Source organism: Anser cygnoides, chromosome 10, assembly GCF_040182565.1.
Source record: "Anser cygnoides isolate HZ-2024a breed goose chromosome 10, Taihu_goose_T2T_genome, whole genome shotgun sequence".
Taxonomy (NCBI): domain Eukaryota; kingdom Metazoa; phylum Chordata; class Aves; order Anseriformes; family Anatidae; genus Anser; species Anser cygnoides.
The window spans coordinates 15,968,374-15,987,479 of NC_089882.1; the positions used below are offsets into that span (position 1 = coordinate 15,968,374).

At 48.1% G+C, this 19,106-nt stretch overlaps 1 long non-coding RNA gene across 1 annotated transcript; it reads left to right on the forward strand.

Annotated features, from left to right (window-relative positions):
- The first annotated feature begins 4,501 nt into the window (after positions 1 to 4,501).
- On the forward strand, positions 4,502 to 18,794 carry LOC125183346 (uncharacterized). Its single transcript, XR_007165197.2, has 3 exons — positions 4,502 to 13,661; positions 14,262 to 14,355; positions 15,098 to 18,794. It is a non-coding gene; the product is annotated as an uncharacterized lncRNA (long non-coding RNA).
- Positions 18,795 to 19,106: the final 312 nt, after the last annotated feature.

Sequence of the window (19,106 nt, forward strand, 5' to 3'; positions counted from 1 at the left end):
GCAAATAAGGAGAGTGGCCTTTGGGAGCAGGCGTAATGCTGCAACATCAATCAGACATCCATCGTCACCTCTGCTATACATCAAAAAACAAGCTTGAAGAAAAATGACAAACTGGGCCAAGGAATAAAATTAGCTTAGAGGCTTTCACTAGTGGCATCACGTAGATTGATGAGTGCATACAAACATACTGTTCTGAATTTTAGCAAGAATTAGGTTTTTGTTTATTTCTTTGAAAAAATATTATATTGTTTGGAGGAGGTTATTGGCAGGCAAAATATACACCTGACAGAAGAAAAATCATTCTAACAGTTTCACCATTAGCCTGGGCAATAAACTTCAAAAGGAAACTCTGAAGAAGGTTCCTATAAGGAAACCATGGTTTGGATTTTACATAATAACTTAACAGTTCATGTAATAATTTGGAGGGCTTTCTGATTAGGAAAGAGAAAGGAATACAACAAAACCTCAGAACTTCAGCTAACATTCATTAAAGATGAAGATGAGACTTGACGAAAAAGGAAATTTTACTGCAAACTACTGGTGGCCTAGTCCTCACAGTTTCCTTTTAATCACACAGTGTTGGTCACAGCTGGAGAAGGGCTGCTGGGCTCCAGGTCAGCTCCACATGGAGCTGGTCCTTGCATCCCTACGCAATCACCATCTCAGCAGTTTAAGCACAGAAAAGACCAGCTACCAGAGAAAGCAGCCTGCCCCAGCAGAGTAAAAGATGCAGTTAGAATTGCTTCCAGTCCGACAGACCTTTCTAGGTTTGCAGAAAAGGGTTTTCCTTTTGGGATCAGGAATTACTCTCACCCTTTTTGCTCCTCTTTCTCAGCCCTTACTGGCAGGGTTTTTTCCTGAAGTGACATTACTTCCTAACTGTGGTATAACTGCACGTTGCAGCAGCTCAAATTTGAGTTGCAAACATGAATATGATGGCAGTTGTAAAAATGGTTATTTAAGAGAGCACTTTTACCTATAGAGGAAAGGGATTTGCTTTATTGTACCCCATGCAACTACAGTAACAATGAAAACTTCAAATAATACTGACTACTGCAGCATTAGAATGCCCGAACATATAATCAGAGACTTGGTATTTCTGAAAAACTTCTGATATAAATATGCCAGATGGAAGGACAAAGATGAGCTGGTCAACCAAAAATCGGTGGCGGAGCTCAGCCAGGACTTGAGTTTCCTGGACTCCAGCCTGGCAGCCTGCGTAACTCCATCATGTGATTGCCTTGCTCTGGAAGGTACTGCAGCTTTCCTGATTGCAGCCGTTGGAGCAGCACTGCTCGTACTGACACAGCCCTGCCTGTGAAACCTGCAAAACAAAACGGGCTAAATCCAGGTTCACTTCCCATTGAGTGTGATGGGAGTTCATTTACTTCAGGGCTGAATTTGATCCATTTAATATTCCAGGCTTTACAAGCAAGGATTTTATCCTTGGTGTAATTCTGACATGAATTTGGCATTAGAAGAAAGTATTGTACAGAAAACTAAAACGCTGAAGCGCAGCTTGTCATACAAGAAAAGCCTTCCTTCACACACCGCCCCACCAGTATAAATCCCAGCCTGGGCATTTCTTCATTGAAAGCAGAAAGCAAGCTCATTATACAAATAAATTGCGGCTTCTCCTGAATTCACCTCCAACTACAACTACACCACTCGGTACATTTGCAATGCCAGTTTGGGATGTAACCATCGGTCCATGGAAAACCAGGCAAATCCTGACTGATCTCAGGAAATTCATTTCACAGGGGCTAACACCGAGCTTTCAGTGATGACAGCTCCTAAAAACAACAGCTCTGGGTTATGTTTGTGACAAAGAGACATCAAGACACAGTGCTAAGCTCCAGGGGTGCCCGTGCCCACGCCATGCCATGCCACCCCACGCAACCCCACCCCACCCCACCCCATCATTTCTTGCTGTTTGCTCTTTACAGGCGCACTCATGGTGAGCCAGCAAAGAAAAGATTTAATAGCTGATCAGAAAGACTGCATATGCTTTAATGTCAGGACTTTCTCTTCCTCAGAACAGCAATATGGTTTGAAATCTAGTTTACAGAAGGCAGAGCTGTGTTTATACTTGTCAGAGTTACCCAACTTGGCAACAACTCCTCCCATCATGCAAATGTCATAGCAGTCATTGCCAAACACTCCAGAGGCAGAGTTCAAAACACTACCTCCAAGCCTGTAAATATGAAGAAACATGTTATACAGTGCACATGCTATGTGTTTGCACTTGTCTGAAATGGTTAAGTAGTCATAAAAGGCACTTTAAGATTAAAATGTCATTCTGAAAAAGCCTAAAACATTACTTAACATTATTTCCAGGGAACTTGGTTGAAAATCTCTGCAATGTTTTGAAAATGCCTCCTCCACTTCTAAGCCTTTGGTTTTGGAATACTACTTAAATTCTTCTAAGACACTTTGGAATTCACCCTTCTTTAATTCCTTTCGCCCCAACCCTGTGCTATGAAACCATCTTGGCTGAGAGGTGCTGGGCAACATTTTGGGAAAAACTTGTGCCACGTAGCCCCGCAGAACTGCTGGGTCAGCTTGGGGCTGAGCAGACGGCATATGGGGCCAATATGGGGCCTCTGTCTGGCTCATTCCTTTCCTAGAATACAGACTGAAGGCTTCCCTGTACATGCAGAACCTTTTCCTGCTGATCAAATTCTCAGGAGTGAGGAACGGGGTTGCTGTGACCTGCCAGGCTGCTGACTCAGGGGGATGCACAAACAGCTGTTCCAAGCAAGAGCATGCAAATGTCGTAACACCTCAGCGCTCCGGATACTGAAAGCTAGCAGGGAGGAAGAGTTTGGTCATTAAGTTAGTGGGGAAACGCTTTGCTGCAGGAGTCATTGATTCTGGTACAAAGCGAATAGCTGCATTTTTCACTTTCCAGCTAGACCACATAGATGACACAAACCGGACTGTCTCGCCACCTCTCACACTGCCTGTTACTCAGTTCTGCTCACCTCTCTTCATCCTCACCATTTTCTGTCTGAGCTCCTGGTGCACCTGCAGGCTGCCCATAACCCGCAGCTCGGCTCTGGGCTCGGGCAGGCGTGTGCCCGTGCTCTGCCAGGCAGCACTGCAGGCAGGGACGCCAGCTCTGTGCAGTCCCTCCTGCTCGGAGCAGCAGGGGAAGGCTGTTCTTTGCCATGTCCCTCAGCTCGCTACTGCCTGCCTGTACAGCACAGCCTGTCTTACGTGGTAAGGCGAGCATGTAGTACACAGAACAGTGCAAATCTGGCATGCAGCTGAAAACAAAACAGCTCACATTAGTGTCACAAGTCCCTTGCATGGCACGGAGTTGTGTTGCCAGTGAAAATGTCACATGTTGGCTTCTGTTTGTTTCTGAACGTTGAATATATTAGCAGATTTTGACAGAAAAAATGCCTTGAACATCATGTTGGCATGACTTCTTCACACAAACAATAATCGTGGTTTCAAAGGGAGGGTCCGTCACAACTACTGGGAGGGGAAATACGCCTTTCAATTTCGGATGGGAAGAGAGGTGACTTCAGAGGGAGATGGCCCACTATAACAGACAACCCCTGCCCCACGTTATTAATCCTGACCTACTTGAGTAATAAACAATAAAAATAAATACATTATCTTGCTTATGCTTCTTACCCCATTGGCAGGAGGCAACGAGCAGGCATTTTGAATGTTAAATGTGTAGTTTATTTGTATTTTCCTTTTGTCCTGTTATCCCTCTAATGATCACCTCCTCTGTCACAGTTCTTCAGGCATTAGCTGATGGAAGAGCAACACTCCTGTCAACGAGCTCCTCAAGCCAAAGACAATCGGTTTCCTGTGAGCCAAAACATTATCTTCTTGTACTTGGGGCAAGGAAAAGAGGTACCTGTCAAAGAGGCTGTTTCTTAATTCTCTCTTCCCACTCCCACAGCAGCAGCAACTAGCATCCCTCTTCTGCCTATTACTTAGGTGGACCTAAAACCCCAAAGGCTTACAGTAAATAATATACATCCTACAGTGAGCCCTATACCCAGCATCATTAATTCTTCCAGGAGCAGAAGCTGAAAGCTCTCAAAACTCTCTCTGAAGTTACTGACAAAACAAATTATTTAATGAAAAGTGTTACACGACATTGATTGATTCTAGGTAGCCAGCTATCTCATGTGATGACCCAACAAATACGAGATGATGTAGCCAGCGGAGGTCAACACTCCTCATAGGGTTTACCTTGACCAACCACAGATATAAATATGTCCAGTGCCTTGCTGTTCCAGTATGTTTGCTTTCTAAGGTGGGCACCTCAAAAGACAATATCTCAGGAAAACAAAGTATAAAGGAATTGATTTATTTTACACTTGCCCTCAAGCACTACTATGGCTGATATAATCACTACAGCAGTGTTGTTTTGGATGGAGTTGCTTATTAAAGCCTGCAGAAGAAGCACTCCAAATTATGCCAGGAAACACTGATTTTTTCACATACCTTTTGCCTTGTAGAGATGGTATTTTGACACAAAGAGAGTTGGAGTTAAATGAGATTTATATGTTGTGGCATAAACCAGAGGAAAAGGGGAATAAAACAGGCCCTTTACCATCTCTGTCACTAAGGCATTCATGCCAGTTGGAACCATTGCCAAAGAAAGAGCCCAGCTCTTTATAGAAGGCACCCCAAAATCACGTGTCCATGGGGGTGGGGGTGACAGAACCCCAGCGATCATGTACTGTTCACGTAGGCTCATCTTCCATGCCCAGTTTCTGAACCTTAGGATCAGTATGTATGCTGAGGTGTTGGCAGGGATCTCTTCTGTCCTGGCTCAGTTAACAACCAACAAGAAACGTGTTTTGAAGCCTTTCTCCACAGACACAAACTTCTTAGCTTGCTCTCTACTCTAAAAAGAATGCTGGCTGTGTTACTCTAACAGCAACAAAGAAAAGCATAGGGGTACAGGCATACTAGCAAACCTGCACATAGTCAAAGCAATAAAGTCAGAAGAGCAAAATGAAAAGACATCAGCAATCTGCACAGAAAACTCTCTGGATTAAAAATAAAATGAAATTTGATTATTGACATTATGAATTCTAGCAACTTGGTTTTTTTTTTTTACAGCTGTAGAGCAGCTGCAGTTTCTCTCAGCTGAACAATGTGCACCTCCAGGGAACAGAACGAAAATGGGCAAATAAGAAACATTTCCTCCTTTGTTCTTCTGGGGCAGTGCGATGTCAGGGCTCTGCGTGTCCTCTCTGCAGCTGCCTCAAGCATCCTGCGGGGAAACAGAAACCAAAAGGCTGAGGACGCAAGGACTGAATGTGCATCTCCTCTGTGGTACTTGACAGAAGTGTCTGGATGAGCTGCATTTTCGTGTCATTCCTTCTTTCTGCTCCCAGTACTGGTGATCTGCTTCCACATCATCAGAAAATATCTGAGTGATACAGAACTAACAGTGGCAACCAGCCTGACCTCGAGACACACAAAGGGAGCTACAAAACTCAGCAGCTGAGGACAGAGTGGGACTATTAAAGTCACTTCAAAACCTACACAGTTACCAAGTAACAATCTAACATTTGCTTTAAAATGACAGCTCTCCCTGCAGAAAGTAGGTCATTTCTTCAGCATCAAATTCAAAACAGACAGACCATAGCTGTGTTCATTTAAACCAGTTACTCTGGTTATCAGGCAGCTCCCACTGCTATCTTAAGCTAAAAGTAATCCTCTGCACTTTATCCAAAACCCTGTGAGACAGAGGATGTGCTCTGATCTCCTTTGCCCCCAGGGACGATGCAGGGCTATGTTGGCGCTCCAGGTCCGGTCAGTGGATTTCATGCCACGGCACGGGGTGAAGGGTGCCCACGGGTGGCCTGGGGAGGACGGTGTGGGTCAGGCATCCCCCCTTCCTCCCTGCAGCAGGAGCTCGGACCAAAAGCCTCAGCTGGAAGCCTCCTGCAGAGCCCCAGCCTCACTTCTGGCCGGGAGCGTCCTTTACGAGCAGTGGGCAAAACGCCCGTCGTCAAAATGACTGCGGCTCTACCCAAGCCTGAAGGGTCTCCTACGGTGCAGTTTATAAACAACCTCAAAAACAGTTCTGGAGAAACCAGCACACAAAGGGGCTGGTGTCCGGCGCCGCCGCGGTGAGGACAAACCGACGCAAGTGACCTCAGCGTGGGGAAAGGCAGGCCCAAAGCCATTCTGTACAAAGGCGACGTGCTGGTGCCCGCTGCGGCGCAGCCGCAGACCCAGACGCGAAGGGCTTGCCGGCGGCCCGAGCTCCTCTCTGCCCAGCGCGGCCAGGAAGGGACAAGTCCACCAGCGCAGCAGGGCAATGAGAGAGCGCGCGAGTGGCTCAGCTCAATCTTTTCTCTTGTCCCTGGGGGAATCCCCATGCAGAGGAAAAAAACACGTCGCTAAGCCTGGCTTTACAAGCTCAGGAAGCAAAGCCGTCTCTTGGGCTCGTAACCACACGAGGTCTTCCCTTGCTCCTTTCCCTCTCAGCTGAAAAATGCTCAGGAGAGACCTCTTGTCTGCTGGCCGCACCCCGCGTTTTCGTTCCCTGCCATGCGGGTTCGCAGCCCGCAGCGCGTGCAGTGAATCACAACTGCTCTTTGGGAACTCGGCCGGGTGCAGCAGGTGCGGCGAAACATTAAAATACCCAAGCAGGCCTGACTCCTCTCATCTGCTAATGAGCTTTTCATGGAAAGTTGGATTCTGTTACTATTAACACCTTAGCTACATCCTTCTTAGGGCAAACACGTATTCCACCCTGTGTTTGGTCAACAGAAAATGACTAAGATGATTTGTTTGGAAAGAAACCAGCTACAAAAGAGCATTTCCCTCCTGCTGTCTTCATACAACATATCTGATTAGTTTCACTTCCCTGAGCTGTTAAATGTCAAGTACCTTTGTTATGTGTATACTTTTTTGGAGTCTCCAGAGCTTGTTGCAGCAGACCAAAGGCGCTTGGGAGGAGAATGTTTTAATTGTGCTCAACCTGCTCCACTTAAAAAAGTATTTTTTTTCCTCCTTTGAAAGGTGCAGTAATATTTTGTAACTGAGGTTCTGTATTTTGGACTTGATCTTCCTCTTGTTTTCTTTCCAGGGCAATAGCTTGGCATGCATAGAGTCTGGCAGCTCCTGCAGGAGCGCAGCAGAACCCTGCCAGACCACCCCAGGTCCCTCATGGTTCTGGTCTCGGTTTCAGGCATGGGGCAATTAACTTATTTCAGCGAGTCACTATGTTACATAAAACTGACTGTGAGCTGCAGAGGACTGGTGCTGCACAGCAGTCACAGCCTCTGTGGAAGATACGGACAGCAGCGAGCACACCATAAATCCACGCGCTGCCTTAGGGCGCAGGCTTCTTGCTACAGACCCGCTCCCGAGCTCCAGGGGGCTGAAGCTGTAGGCTCCAAGAGTTTGCTGCCTTCCTGCTGCCCTGCACGTGGCGACCATGACCTGCTCTCATGCAAAGCACGTGCACATGTTTCCCTGTACAGTGGTTTCAGTTTGAGAGCGCTGAATCAGGAGTGCCTTCCCCTGCTTGCTCACATCCCGGGCTGCACACCCAGAGGAAACTCTTCTTTGCACTCAGGAGGAGCAAGCAAGCTAGGGTGGAAAGAAACTTCTAGATCTTTCATTTCCACTACTGTTTTATTTCCAGATTGCAGCATAGGCAGATCTTTCATTGAATGTTAATTCCTTTAGGCCCCTACTGTAAGGACTGCAGACGTATGTTCCCTTCTTCCCTGAATGCCCTCAAACACTGGGCTGAAGACATTCGGTTCAAACAAAAGAAGATACAGGCTTGAAGCAGCTCTGCAAATACCAGAGTGTTTGCAGGATAACAATGATCCAGAAAGATAATAATGGGCCCTGTCACCAGATCAGCACAAGTTGAGGAACAGACCAAATTGCAGCTATGAAATCTGCAATTCAAGGTTTGTTTCCTTAAAAGCAGGGAGGCAAGTACACTACAAGTAAAGTAGTGAAAGAATACATTATACAAATGGGAGTGTGATGTAGAAATAAAAATCTATTATGTAAGGCGTGGATAAGTCCTCTGCTGAGCATTTGGGCCTCCAGAAATAACACGGATGTTGACAGCACCTGCAGGGTGCCCCGTGGCACACAGAGAAGCGCAGGATGGCATGGTGCCCTCACCAAGCACGATGCCGCAGAAGCATGAAGACCCTACTGCTGAATGATGTGGTCAAAGCTGTGTGCAGCGCTCTCTCTCCCTCCATGTCTCAGTGAGGCTGCAGAAAGGAAAGGAACTGAGCTCTTAAAACCATCCAGTCTCAGTCAGCCCTCCCCCAGACTGTCGGTTTCTGCGGAAAGCCCATTGCTCCCTGGGGTCATTTTTATTGCACTTCAGCTCTTCCAGGAACTCAGACATGCTGACAGCAGTCCCTCCTCTGCCAGGCACCCAATCAGAGTGCCGAGGGAGGTTTTTCTAAGGAAGCTAATTGAACATGTTTTATTAAAGGAAAAGAAAAATGGAAAACAAAAACAAAAACAGAAAAACACCTTTGCTCTATGGGCAAATTCTGTGAAACACAGAAAACCCAGGGGGAAGATGCTAGGCACAGGATCAGCTGGAAATGTTGTTCAGGGAGCCAGACGACGCTGCTGATGAAATTTCCCTGGTGTCTGGAAAGGACATCAAGAGCCACGCCTGCACCTCACGCCTTGTCAGCCCTTGCCGTGGGTTGTGGATCAAGGCCTGCAGAAGCAGCAGGACGGCAGTTTTACTCACTTTTCATTGTGAGCTGCGGGGCAAAAAATGACTCAGAATTCACCACGTGACAGGAATCGCTCTCCACTACGCACACCCATTAGCAGTGATTAGCACTCTATGGCAGTAGATGTAAAGCCACGGACGCACGGAGAACATGCGCAACTCACAGAGCAACCCCTCTTCCTGCTGCACCAAGGTTCTGAAATGGAGCCCCGGGGTTTACAAGGTCACAGAGCGCTGCAAGGTTGGGAGAGTTACACTTTGGTTACCTAGAAAGCCTGAGGTATACAAGATGATCCCTCCAATATTTCCACTCCCACCTAATCAGGGGAGGAGGTGGAAGCACGGCAATATCTACGAAGGCAGCAGAGCACGCTTGGGAAGGCACTCACCCAGGCTCCAGCGCTGGCCAGGATCTTGCAAGCTCAGGAGGATGGGGTCCAGCAGAGAGCTGCGCTGCTCCCAGGCCGGCAGTGCTATGGCCGTGTACAGAACGGACACAGACCGGCTCTGGCTTCAGCATCTCTGCAGTGTGACCTGTCACTGCCTGTGAACGTTTCTCTGGATGTCGGGAAGAACAGAGATCGCTCACTGCTGTACGTCCCGCTTACGTAAAGATGGAGCAGCGGGAAGCAAGCTTTGAAACCTCATACACGCCGTAACTCTGAAAGCCATGGCAAGATACATAGAAGAACAGTGACATACCACATTTACTTACAGCGATTGGCTTTCTACAGGGTTTTCATCTGAGGTTTTCTAAAGGCTTTATGAAAATGTGCCAAATTCAGCATGGGTGTTAATTTTATCATGGCTAACTTATCCTTAACCTACATTTTGATGCACAAGTCACTAAGGGATATATAGGAGTTACTTCATACATCTCCATGCAATTCATTATTAAGCAGCACCTCCAAACTGCAGTTTGGAACTGGGAGTAAGGAAGCGCTCACAGGTAATTTAGGGAAATGAAAGGGATTATCCATGAACGTAGGCCAGACAGGATGCAAACACAGTTGCACACATTTTTACAATCTACTGCCTTGGGCTCTTTGCCTCTAAGTGCATCTCTCTCTCCCATCTGAACAGATGATCTCTGATCCTGTGCAACGTGAAGCAGGCACAACTTGAAAGGCCAACAATCATTAAGTCAAGAGATGGATGGGGTTGAGATCTCCAATGTCTCCCTGATACCTTCTATTTATGGGAGTAAATTCACATTCAAGTGGGTTTAACTACTGGTTCGCAAATTCTATCGAATTCTTCCAGCAGTCACAGCTAGAAAAAAAAGCCAAATATTTCTGAGCAGGAATCACTACAGACAGCCCAGTGCAGATGTGTCTGCTCTCTCTGGGAAGACCTAGGAGCAGGGAAGCAGAGCACGGTACAGACAGAATCACAGAATCACTGGGATTGGAAAAGACCTCCAAGGTCATCTGGTCCAACCATCACCCTACCACCAGTGTCACCCACTAAACCATGTCCCCAGGCACCACATCCAACCTTTCCTTAAACACCCCCAGGGACGGTGACTCCACCACCTCCCTGGGCACCCCGTCCCACTGCCTGACCACTCTTTCTGAGAAGAAATGTCTCCTCATCTCCAACCTGAACCTCCCCTGGCACAGCTTGAGGCCATTCCCTCTAGTCCTATCACCTGTGAGAAGAGGCCGACCCCCAGCTCCCCACACCTTCCTTTCAGGTAGGTGTAGAGAGCAATAAGGTCTCCCCTGAGCCTCCTCTTCTCCAGACTAAACACTCCCAGTGCCCTCAGCCGCTCCCCATAGGATCTGTGTCCCAGGCCCTTCACCAGCTTCGTAGCCCTTCTCTGGACACGCTCCAGGGCCTCGATGTCCTTCTTGTAGTGAGGGGCCCAAAGCTGAACACAGCACTCGAGGTGCGGCCTCACCGGAGCAGAGTAGAGGGGGACAATCACCTCTCTGGCCCTGCTGGCTGCACTATTCCTGACACAAACCAGGATGCCATTGGCCTTCTTGGCCCCCTGGGCACACTGCCGCCTCATGTCCAGGTGAGCATCAACCAGCACCCCCAGATCCTTTTCCTCTGCACAGCTTTCCAGCCACTCTGCCCCCAGCCTGTAACACCGCATGGGGTTGTTGTGGCCAAAGTGCAGGACCCGGCACTTGGCCTTGTTGAACCTCATCCCATTGCCCTCTGCCCATCGACCCATCCTGTCCAGGTCCCTCTGCAGGGCCTTCCTACGCTGCGGCAGATCGACACTTCCCCCAGCTTGGTGTTGCCTGCAAGCTTACTGAGGGTGCACTCGATTCCCTCATCCAAATCATCAATAAAGATATTAAAGAGGACAGGCCCCAACACCGACCCCTGGGCAACACCACTGGTGACCGGTCACCAGCTGGATTTCACTCTGTTCACCACCACTCTCTGGGCCCGGCCGTCCAGCCAGTTTTTAACCCAGCAAAGTGTGTACCTGTCCAAGTTATGGGATGCCATCTTCTCCAGGAGAATGCTGTGGGGAGACCACGTCAAAGGCCTTACTGAAGTGTAGGTAGACTACATCAACAGGCTTTCCCTCCTCCACCAGGCAGGTGACCCGGTCATAGCAGATCCCCCAGCTGCAAGGGCTGCAGGCGACACCACAGCGCTGGGTAGGCTCTCAGCTCCGGTCTGTGTGCAGCGTAGCTGCCGGTCGTTGGAGCACCACGAGGCCCTCCTGCTGCTTGCATCCTGCACTTCCAGCTGTGGGGTAAGAGGGGCATGTGCCAACCCAGGTTGGACCTCCCCACTGTGATTCACTGTTTTCACGGATGGTTTGCACAGCCGTCGAGCTGCTCAAACTTCCCCTTCAGACTGAGAAGCACCAATAAGGACAACTGCTAACGCTTTACTCTAGGATGTTGTGTTGCTCCTAAAACTCCCACCTGTCTGCATTCCCTCCAACCTCCTCCCAGATAGTCTCATACAGCAGGAGAAGTCTCATACAAATGAGAAGGCAAACAAATAGGGAGAGAGGTGCAGGAGGGAATAACTACATTGGCACAAGACCATGTTGCAACCATATGGTGCTGTGAATGCCTTCAGAAGCTTCCCATCCGCTGCTGAGCAAGAAATCTGCACAAGCTTTCCCTAAGCCCCACCTGAGAGCCAGATTGGAAGGAAAAGCCTCTTCTAATGATACTGCTAATTTCAGATCGGAGAGATGTTTCCTATGGCTAAAGAAACGGGGATCCTCATGCCTTCTGCACTGTTCTTAGGTCACTGCAAAGAGACAGGCACGGGTTTAAACATTATGCTGCAAGTATTCCTATTTCTTTCCAGCAGCTCCAAGCTCCCCGCTGCACCAGCGCCTGCTGTCTGCCTGCAGGTTGCATGGAGTCCAGCAAGCAGGATTTTCCACTGCAACTCTAGGCATGACAACACGGCACAGAGAACACCCAGAAGGAGGAAGGGTAAAAGCTGCTGTACACTAGGAGCCGAAAGAGCATGTGGCATAATTCAGTTAGCCAAAGTGCCATGGACAGCCAGTCCAAGTTGCAGAGGATGCAGCCATGCTCAGTTTCTCAATCCCCGGAATTGCTTATCACTTGCAAAGGACCTTGCAAGCGCTCAAGCAGGAAATAACTATGCATTTAACATCTGGAAGAGGGTTTTTTTCATTAACAGGATAAAGGAAGTATTACAGCAAAATGTGTGTGTGTCTAGGGAGGGGTAGGATCCATTTAATTTAGGATACCAGTTTCCCATAAGAAAAGCAAGCTCATCATCTCCCTGCACCTTCAGGTTAGGTAACAAATTCATAGCAAGTTAACTCATTGATAGTTTCTCTGAGGGATCATAGCACAGGTTGTTTGAAAGCTGCCAGCCAGAAAAGTTAAATCTTGTTTCACCTCTGGGAGATGCACACAGTAAATAAGTTGTGTGCAAATTTTCTTAAAAGGAAAGTAAATAGTAAACCACCCAGGTTGGATGAGGCCCTGGACCACCTGATCTAGCGTGTGGCTAGATCACGCAGTGGCAGTGGGTTGGACCTAGATGATCTTTAAGGTCCCTTTCAACCCAAGCCATTCTATGATTCTATGAAATGTAACAATGGGTTGACCAAGAATCCCTCAAACAAAAAGTGAATTGTTCTACCTCTCTACTGCTTATTTGCAACAGCAACAAGAAGCATTCAGTTTTTTAAAACAACACCACTTGTACCTTGGAGGTAACATCTAAAATGTGGGTTCTAGCCACATAAGCAGCAGCAGCTGACATTGCATTTAACTAATAATGTAATAATGTCATGTGGCACCTGCACCTATTTGTGCCAGTGAGAGTAATGGAAAGAGAGAAACATTAAAGATAAATATACATTTACTTGGTATGGAATTTATTGGCTTCCCTCAGCTCCATCCTGTCTCTTTGCTGTAGCAAAGCAACAAGTCACAAAATCAAGGAGTCCAGTGTTATCTTAAACACATGCCTGCATCCAAACGGAGACTATTTGGTGAAGGAGGGAGAAATGGAGTCATGAAAGAAAAGGTTACTTATTCTGTTCTAGCTATGTTCAGGCACAGTGAGGGCACCCTAAAAGGCCAGGGAATAACTCCATTAAAGCAGGGTATCTACAGATGACCCAAATATGCTGCTCCCCCCATCCCTCGAGGCTTACCACTGGAAGTAAACCAAAAAGAAACAGAACCTGCTAGGAGAGAAAGGAAGGTTCCAGGTGAAGAGTCTACAGGCAGTCTTTGAAAGATGGCTGCTAAGTGTGTGCACTCTCATTTCCAGCAGAGCCTGCATCAACCACGCACCAGCAGAGACTCAGGAGACTGTAAAGAAGCTGTGACAAGAAATCCCTCTCTGCTGAGCACTCATCCTTCTGGTATACAAGCACAAGAGGGAGGAATCAGCGCACACAGGATGAGCTGACGGAGGATGGACTGTGGAGGGCTTGAATTCAGGACTTCAGATGCTTCAGGTGAGAAAGAAGTGTGCAGGACCCCCTCCATGCCACGGGCAGGAAGGATGCTCTAAGGATGCTCTCGGTGCAGTCGGTTGTGCCAGGAGGTTCCTGGGTCCCGGTTTGGCCGCCGCCACACAGCCGCATCGCGCCCTCCTCTCGCGTGCCCCCGATGGCGGGGAGCTCTGTTGTGTCTTCCCAGAGCACATAAAGTTATTAGAGGGAGATTATCCTGGCACGGCACTGCAGCCCTTTTGTTAGCTTTCTAGGAAAGAGCTAAGCCTTTTGATCTCCTACCAAAAACTAAACAGCAAATTAAATGGTAATAAAACCTTAATAAAGAGCTACTCTTATGCATTTTAATTAGTTGTTCATAGAAACCAAATACATCTCATAGACAAAGAAAATGAAAGCCAGTAAGTAAGTTGCTATGGCTTTGATGGAAGAGCTACTTCAGCAGCATAATCCTGTGAATCTATTAAGGTTTTTAAGTGAGGAGCAAGAACAGCTGCCTCCCCCGCTGCTCCTGAAAACAAGCAAGTGCTCCTTCCCAAACCAAGGGCATACCCGAGCTGAAAAGATTTTGTTATCTGCCATTTTATGGAATTTTCTCCACAGTGGAAAAAATACACAGGAAAAAACAAACAACGGAAAAGAGGAAGGTACAAAAGCAGTATCGCAAAATCTCATCAAACCGAGAAGCAGAATCACAGTAAGTACATGGGGAAAAAAAGAGGTTTGGGTGCTGATACTTTAGAAAGGCATTAAATGTGAAAGCAAAGAAACAACCTGCTATTACATACAGGGAAAAGCCGATGGCCTTCAAGGAACAACCCCAGAAGGCGACACGCTGGCTGGAGCACAACGTGCCAGAGCTGTATCAGCTCAAGTCAAAAAAAGGGCCAGGAAACTCAGGGTCAGAGTTTGAACAGAGTTTACAGGACTTTTCAGAATAGGACTAGACTCGAAGTAATGTGCAGAATGATAACATCCCAATAAAATTCACGGCACTGGTGATGTCAAGGCCTAAGGGACCCATCTGGGCTGGCCCAGGAGGAGGGCAGGAAATGGGACCGCCTGCCCGCCTCCCTGCTTCGAACGCGCCGAGCCTTATACCTCCTCTTCCAGGAAAGCCACCCCTCCGCGCGTGCCATACGCAAAAATAGAAAAAGCAGGCACTATCTGCAGCCTGCAACATTGCTACAGTGACTTCTAAAAGTATCTTGGAAGCCAATATCCAGTTTCAAAATTTCCTCCCCTCAAACCTCTGCTAATTGGATGCCAAGCCAGAGCAACTCGGTAACCGCATGGCAAAGACGTGCTAAAATAGGCCAGCGCTGTGAGAAATTCACTCCTCCCAGGCTGCCAGCAGTGGTTGGAATAATTTTATCTCGTAAATGGGTAGCAAAAATAACATTAATTTGTCAGTGTCACGCTGAGCATTTTCCTTGCAGGGCTTGGGAGAAAAGTTCCCGTCGGCTCCTGCTTTGGGAGGAGAGAACACGGAGCACGTCTGAACCCGGGACGGGCAACGACTGATGGGAGCAACGGCACTAGGCAGCAGAAAGTGTGGGACAGCAGCACGAGCCAGGCTCAACCTTGATTTATGGCTCCTCGTTTCATTTATTCAAGGTCATGTGGTTGTGGGAGGTTACGGGGTCTTGAAATCGCCGTCTGAGCTGCTGGCACCCTCTCCCACTCCGCCAAGGAGACGATGACTGATGGCGGGAAATTTTGACCTTTTAACTCCATATCCCTTTTTTAAATTCCTGTGGTCACCACTGGTATCTCCTGTGTAGCAAATTCTTTCTCTTGCTCCCCCAAGAAGCCAAACAACATACTGTAGTACAGTTCAGAGCGGGGCATAAATCTTCAGGCCCTTCTGCCTCTGGTAATCTTCCCAGCCCCATGGCGTGACTCCAAACTTTTGCCCCCTGCCGCTGGGGAGCCCCAGGACACTGGACGAGCTCTTTTGCCATCCTTGGAATGGCAGCGAGAATTCCCTGAAGCGTCCCGCGGGGCCCGGGGCCGCGCTTCCCAGAACTGGCGGCTGCTGACTCGGCTCGAGCTCTTCCTAGAACCGCCGGGCCTCCGCTCGCTCGGCGGGGCCGGGAGGCAGAGGAGGGGGAGGAAGGAGGACGGCAGGGAAGAGGCCGCGTTGTGCAGACCCATCAGCACTCCTGACGTTCTGCTTTCATTTTTCACGTGAATCCCAGAAGGATTTATTTTTACCTTATTTTTAACCGCTGGAGAGCATGGGAATGTGGGGGTGAGCCCAGCTGCAGCCCGCTTGCACGGGCAGCTGACGGCAGCAGCTCCCCTGACCGGCGCTGCCTCCCGGCTCCTCGGCTTTCTGTCCAGAAATCCTGGCTCCCGGACTGGAGATCGATTCTGTGAGGGGTGGCAGCAATGCCTAGGGATCACATCGAAACTCCCTTCCAAGCTTCAGCACGCATTGTACCAGGAACACCAGTGGAAATCCCACTCAGAGGGAGGTTTGCCATAACACTGAGGTCTAAACCAGGCTGAGCCTAATGCCGGCAGCTGACCGGGAGCGAGCTCCGTTACCAGCTCCCCGCGCAGCGGCTGTATGAAGGCTGCGTGCTTGTGCCACTGTGTCACCACGCTTGTGGCAGTGTGCTCCTTTCCACGTCATGGCTTTCTTGAGCATCCACAGGCAGCCAGCCTGCCTCCTAATTCCACTCAAAGCAGCTGCACGTACATCCCACCACACACCTCGCTACCAAATTTACTTCTAGGGAACAGACATCCATAGTGTGAGCCTAGCCTGTCTGGGACCAAATTCTGTTGTCAGCGAATCCCATGCAATTTCTCCTGCTTCAGGAAAACCGTGCCAAGGTGATGGAGAAAGAACATGGCCCGCAGTCCAGCTTCTCACCAGCACAGCATTTGGCTGTAGACAGGATTTTAAGAAGGAAGCTCCCAGAGTACCTGACTGAAAAATAACAGCCAGAAAGCATGGCCCACGGTGGATGAAAATTGGGAGTTGAAAGAAAGCAAACAAACTAAATGGGTTTCCCTGCTCCGACAGCACACGTTTTTCCTTCACTCTTGTGCACTGCGAGGAAAGGTGATGATCTTGCTCCGTTTACAGAGTTTTTCCTGGCCTGTCCCCAAAGTCACTATACAGTGTGTTTATTTGGTTTTCATAAGGTCAAAGAAGCATATTTGGGTAGCAGAGAAAGTTTACTATGGACTTTCACCTTTGTGATCTTAAACCAAGTATGGCAGTAGTAATGAAAAATATTTACTGGCATTTAAATACATTCAAAGGGGCTCTTGGAGAAGAGAAGGCTTTCAGCGTCACTCCACATCCTTCTCAACAGATTTTTAAAATGTATGTATTTATTAAATGCAGCAGAAAAAAGCAGCAGCTATTAAGATCTGGACATTACGATGTTCCCAGCACACACTGCTGTTCCTCCTGAGCCCCTGACGAGTCAGGCACGTCCAGGGAGTTACTCCCGCTGATCTCTGCAGAAGAATTCCAGTAACGATTACAATTTTACAGACAACTTACCTGGGGCTACTCATGGGCTGCTTTAAATAGCCAGGCAGAAGCTGCAGTAAGCAAGTCATGTGCAATGCTGCCTTTTCCATGGGAGCCAAAAAAAACTGCTGGCATGGCTTATCAGCTTAGTTTATCTGGAAACCTCAACATGCTGGAACTTTGTGTACTACACACCCTGTGCCACGGTCTGTAAAAACAGGCCATCGAGCATGCACACTATCCAAAAGGCAGTCTGTCCTACGCTCCACATCCCTGAACTCCATGGTCTGTTTGGTGGCAGTCCCTTCTCTGTTTGTAGTGGCCAGGGAAACAGAAATGAAGAGGACTGGGAGCATTACGCTGGCCCACAGCTAGGTCGCACTTTTCCAGTAGGAATAACCGCAAAGCACATTCTCCCACCCCACCCAAGTGGAGAGTGACCGGCAAAAATCCATGCTCCTGAGACATCTGAGGAGGTCAGAACACGCCAGGGAGGGGGGGACACGAGCTGATGCCGACATCCCCCCAGCACTGTCTCTGGACAAACCTGCGCTGGCTTTGACCCAGAAGGGTGACGACTACAGTGACCACGCTGCAGCACACCACCCGACTGCCCTCAGGTTCAAGCTCCTTCCTGACAAACGAAGGGAAGAAGAGAGATGGCAAAATACAGACTGACGTCACCAGAGGCATCATCAAGCCGTCTTACATCACTGGTTCTCTAGCTGCAGTCCTCAGAAGTTTGGGGTTTCCAGGGATTACTGCCGAGACCCATGGAAGATGACTAATTAGAGGAAACATACTGTCAGGAGGACTTTTCTGATGGCAAGTTCTGAGTTATGTGAAAGTGGTGACAACCACTTCCCTAGGTGATGAGTTGCAAACAGTTTCTCTGGGCCTTTGCATGCCTTGGGTGGGGGCTGACAGGTGATGCTCTTCCTCCTCCCACCTACATACCAAGTTATATTCACTCCTTCCTAATTTAGCTCCTCTTGTTAAGTTCCAAACAACTTCCTTGAATAATCATTTCTAAAACTGAGAGTACAATACGACAGATCCTAAACTCTCCCTCGAAGCTGATACATGGAAAGTTGAATCATGTGCTTAACCCCCTCAGACTGCACCGAAATTACGCAAGCAGAAATCCCCTTCTGAGTGGCAGGAGAGCATCACCCCAGCTGTGCAAAGCTTTAAGGACATCCCAGCTCTACTGTGACAAACCTGGTAGAAACCTACCTGTTACATAGTAATGTATAACCTATGAGATACAAATATATTTATAATAGCCATAGAGCTCCATAGAAAATATCTTAAATCTGCAATTTAAGTTGCAGTTGCCGTATCTTCAACAATTCAGTTACAGACACTACAGATAAATCAACTCTCATTTAGGCAAAATGGGTTAGGTGGTTTTACTGACATGAGAGAAGACAGATGCATGAAGTATTCCAGGAAAACCATTTTTTCCCTTCACTTAGAAAACGTGATGGTTTTCATCCTCACCCTTCACTCCTGCTTGCCTAGCAGAAGCAACGAAGTTTTGAGTCCCAGAAGCAAAATTTAAGAAAAACAAAACCGATGTGATTCCACCCTCCAGGATGCAAAACTGCACAAACCAGCACAAAACCCTTCCTTCACGTACCGACCTCTTAACACATAACGGGCCATCACTGCTGCTAACTTGCACGTGCAGCCATACTCAGGTCTGGGAAATGGTTGTCCTTAATTCCTTCTCCACTGTCATTTGCTCTTGCCTATGACATGACCACAGAGCTTCCACCACGAGCTCTCATGTTTTCTCAGGGAACAGCTGATGAGCTGAACAAGGATGTTCCTTCCTTACTTCTTTGTCCTAGCTACACTGCTTCTGCCACCAACAAGGCCTAATAGCACAAACTATAAAGAATACCAAATTCTCAAGATGGTGATTAAACTCGCTTGTTTTTGCTACA